The following is a 4,931-nucleotide window of genomic DNA, read 5'->3' on the forward strand; positions in this document are numbered from 1 at the left end:
ATACATAATGACAATAATATTTATATATATATGCACTCTGGTAGCATAGTGCCTAAGGCACTTGACTGCTAACCAGGAGGCTGGTGGTTCAAACCCACCAGAAACTCCTCGGAAGGAAGGTTGGACAATCTACTTCTGTAGTGATACTGCCTTGGAAACCCAAGGAGGGGTTATTATGAGTTGGGTCTGACTCAACAGCACATAACAACAACAACACACACACACACACATACACACACATATATATATATATACACACATATATACAACAACAACAATTAAAAAAACAGACCTGCTGGGTTGGTTGAGGCTGAAGGACTCAAGATTATTGCCCTGAAATACTTGTCAAACTTTGAACTGAAACTAACCCTTGAGGTGACTTTGTAGCTAATAATAGATTGGCTCACAAAATAATGAAAATCACCCATAAGCACTGTGCTTCTTCAAAAATACAAAACAAAAACAAAAAAACTCCTGTATGAGACCAATCAGTCAACAATAACTTTAAAACAAAGATGAGAATGTAAGGGAGCACAGGAAAGAAAGGAATGGAAATGAACAACCAAGACCAAAAATAATGAGACTATTTACACATTGTGAAGAGTGTAACCAATGCTACTGAAACATTTGTGTAGAAATTGTTGAATGGCAACCTAAACTGCTGTGGAAATCTTCCCCCAAAAAACACAGTAAAATATTAAAAAAAAAAAAAAAAAAAAGTTGAAGTCCTAACCCCTGTACTGGTATCCTTGTTTGGGGAAATAGAGTTTTTCCTTGCAGGTATTATTAGTTAAGTTAATGGCATCATATTGGAGTAGGGTGAGTCTTAATCCTAGTTCCTTCAGAGTGGCATCTTATAAAACAGGACAGACACTGAAGACAGACAGTGAAGTTATCACACACAGAGGAAAATAGTATGTGAGGGTTCACCTACAACCCAAGGAAGACCCCCCCCCCAAAAAAAAAAAGCCTAGCAGAAATGGAAAGAGAGAGAGAAGGATCTTCAGAGAGAGAGAGAGAGAAAGGTAATAGCCTTGCTGATACCCTGAATTCAGGTGAAACTCCAGAACTGTGAGAAAATAAGTGGTATTTTGCTATGGCAGCCCTAGAGACAGAGACAGCCACTTACCCTGTGCCTAAGCCAGTCAGCTCATGGCATAGTACTTGCCATTTCACCGACATGTTCACTGGTGAATCTAAATTTGTTCAATCAGCTTGAAACCCAATGTATTAGAATTTTATGTCTTCTGTAACAAATTACCATGACTTAGTGGCTTATGAATTTATTATCTTACAGTTCTGTAGGTCAGAAGTCTGACACTGGTCTTACTGAGCTAAGATGAAGGTGTTGGCCAGGCTGTGTTCCTTTCTGGAGGCCTTTTCTAGCTAGAGGCTGCCCTCATTCCTTGGCTCATGGCCATTGCCCCCCATCTTCAAAGCTAGGAATATTGCATCTCTCTGACTTTTCCTCCTTAGTTGCATGTCCCTCTGATCACAACCAGGAAATATTCACTGCTTTTAAGGTCCCATGTGAGTAGACTGGGTCCACTTGAATAACCCAGAATACTCTCCCCCTCTCAAGGTCCTGAATTTAATCACATGTACAATATTTCTTTACCATGTAAGGTAATGTATCCACAAGTCAGTCCTACAGATTAGGATGTGGACCTATTTGGGGACCTTACATTGCCTATCACACCCAGACTTTTTTGATCAATGGTGGAGAACTTGATTTCATTCTGGACAGATTTGTTCATGCATATGAGATCTGGACCAACTCTAAGTATTTTGTTCTACTAAGGGAGGTCAAATTGTGTATAAAGCTCACATAGAATAGAGCAGCAGACTTGGGATGACATTGGGAAAATTAAGTCAGACCCTATCTCTAGACTTTTCAGTAATGTTAGTCAACAAATTTTCTTTCCTATCTTTTCCTTTCCTTTCCTTCCCTTCCCTCCTCTCCCCTTCCCTAGCTTTCCTTCCTTCTTTTTTCCTAAATGAAAGACTTTGTTGTTGTTGTTGTTGTTAGCTGTCGTTGAGTCAGCTCCTGCTCACAGCGACCTACGCACAACAGAATGAAACACTGACTGGTTGTGTGCCATTTTCACAATCCTTGCTATACTTGAGCCCACCGTTGCAGCCACTGTATTAATCCATCTTGCTGAGTGTCTTTCCCTTTTTCACTGACCTTCCACTTTACCAAGCATGATATCCTTCTCCAGGGAATGGTCCCTTCTGAGATCATAACCAAAGTAGGTGAGATGAAGTGTGGCCATTCTCACTTCCAAGGAGCATTCTGGCTGCACTTCTTTCAGGACAGATTTGTTAGTTCTTCTGGCAGTCCATGGTATGTTCCGTATATTTTGCCAACATCATAATTCAAAGGCATCAACTCTTCTTTGGTCTTCCTTATTCATTGTCCAGTTTTCACCTTCTTCTGAGGCTATTGAAAATACCATGGCTTGGGTACATAAAAGACTATATTTACCCATATGTAATTTTGTATTGTTCAATTTAACTCATTTTTCCATCTTCTTGCAATGTGTTTGGATCCTTGTTCTGCTACACAACATACCTATGATTTCTTAACTTCCTGTGATCTGTGAGTTGGTTGTATCCTGGCAGCCAGCTGATAAAAAACTTCCCAAGCACTAGGAAAAGAACAACCTTCCAATCTGGCAAGAGTTTTATTGTTAATTCATTGATTCCCACAAATATTTCTTTGCATTTGTACAACTCCATTTAAAGTAGTAATGAAATGTTTATGGTAGCCACGATATGATGAAGGCATACATTGCCTGAGCTAACTGGAAAACCCATGTCCATGTTATGTACTCACTCACTTATTCAGACATCTAATAAATGTTTATTGTAAAAGAGCCTGTACTATAAGGATACCAAGATAGAAATTTTAGTTTCAAGGAAATTTCCAATCACAGCATTTTAGGAATACATTTGTGTCCAGAGTATTCTACATGTGTAGTATCCATCTCATACTATGTTTTGTTGCTAGGTGCCATCGAGTCATTTCCAACTCATAGCAACCCCATGCACAGCAGAATGAAACACTGCCCAATCCCGCACCAGCTCCACGATCCCTGCTATACTTGAGCCCATCATCGCAGCTACCGTGTCAATCCTTCTCGTTGAAGGCCTTCCCTCCTTTTGTTGACCCTCCACCCTACCAAGCATGACATCCTTCTCCAAGGAATGGTCCCTTCTGACAACATGACCAAAATAGGTGAGACGAAGTCTGGCCATTCTTGCTTCCAAGGAGCATTTCAGGTGCACTTCCTCCAGGACAGATCTGTTAGTTCTTTTAGCAGTCCATGGTACTTTCAGCATTCTTCGCCAGCACCACAACTCAAAAGCATCAACTCTTCTTCGGTCTTCCTTATTCATTGTCCAGCTCTCACATGCATACGAGGCAATTGGAAATATCATGGCTTCTGTCAGGTGCACCTTAGTCCTCAAGGAGACATCCTTGCTCCTCAGCACTTGAAACAGTTCCTTCGTGGTTGACTTTCCCAGTGCTACATGTCGTCTAATATCCCGACTGCTGCTTCCATTGACATCGATTGCAGAACCAAGCAATGTGAATTCTTTGACAACCTCAATCTTCTCTCCATTTATTGTGATGCTGCTCATTGGTACAGTTGTGAGGATTTTTGTTTTCTTTATATTGAGATGTAATCCATACTGTAAACTGTATTCTTCATTCTTGATCAGTAAGTGCCTCAAGTCATCCTCACTTTCAGCAAGCAAAGTTGTATCGTCTGCATATCTCGGGTTGTTAATGATTCTTCCTCTAATCCTGATGCCATGTTTTTCTTCATATAGTCCAGCTTCTCAGATTATTTGCTCAGCATATAGATTGAATAAGTGTGGGGAAAGGATACAACCCTGACGCGCTCCCTTCCTGATTTTATACCATGCAGTGTCCCCTTGTTCCATTCGAAAGATAGCCTCCTTGTCAAGGTACAGGTTCCTCATGAGTACAATCAAGTGCTCAGAAATTCCCATTCCTCTCAATGTTATCCATAATTTGTCATGATCCACACAATCAAATGCCTTTGCATAGTCAATAAAACACAAGTAGACATCTTTCTGGTATTCTTTACCTTGAGCCAAGATCCATCTGACAACAGCTATGATTTCCCTTGTTCCATGTCCTCTTCTGAATCCAGCTTGCACCTCTGGAAGTTCTCTGTCAATATACTGCTGCAAACATTTTTGAGTTATCTTCAGTAAGATCTTATTTGCATGTGGTATTAATGATATTGTTCTATAATTTCCACAGTCTGTGGGATCACCTTTCTTTGGAATGGGTACAAATATGGATCTCTTCCAGTCAGTTCGCCAGGTACCTGTCTTCCAAATCTCTTGGCATAACCAAGTGAGTGCCTCCAATGGAGCATCCATTTGTAGAAATATCTCAATGGGTATTCCATCAATTCCTGGAGACTTGTTCTTTGCCAATTCTTGCATTGCAGCTTTGACTTCCTCCTTCAGTACCATTGGTTCTAGATCATATGCCACTTCCTGAAATGGATGAAGATCAACCAGTTCCTTTTGGTACAGTGATTCTGTTTATTCTTGCCATCTTCTCTTGATGTTTCCTGCATCATTCAATATTTTGCCCATAGAATCTCTCAATATTGCAACTCGAGGCTTAAATTTTTTCTTCAAGTCTTTCAGCTTGAGAAATGCCGAGCGTGTTCTTCCCTTTGGGTTCTCAAACTCCAGATCTCTGCACATTTCATTATAGTAATTGGTTTTGTCTGCTCGAGCTGCTCTTTGAAATCTTCTGTTCAGCTCTCTTATCTTGTCATTTCTTCCATTGGTTTTAGTTACTCTCCACTCAAGGGCAAGTTTCAGAGTCTCTTCTGTCATCCATTTTGGTCTTCTCTTCCTTTCTCGTCTTTTTAGTG

Source organism: Orycteropus afer, unplaced genomic scaffold (assembly GCF_000298275.1).
Source record: "Orycteropus afer afer isolate SDZICR_OR568_19922 unplaced genomic scaffold, OryAfe1.0 scaffold00170, whole genome shotgun sequence".
Classification (NCBI taxonomy): domain Eukaryota; kingdom Metazoa; phylum Chordata; class Mammalia; order Tubulidentata; family Orycteropodidae; genus Orycteropus; species Orycteropus afer.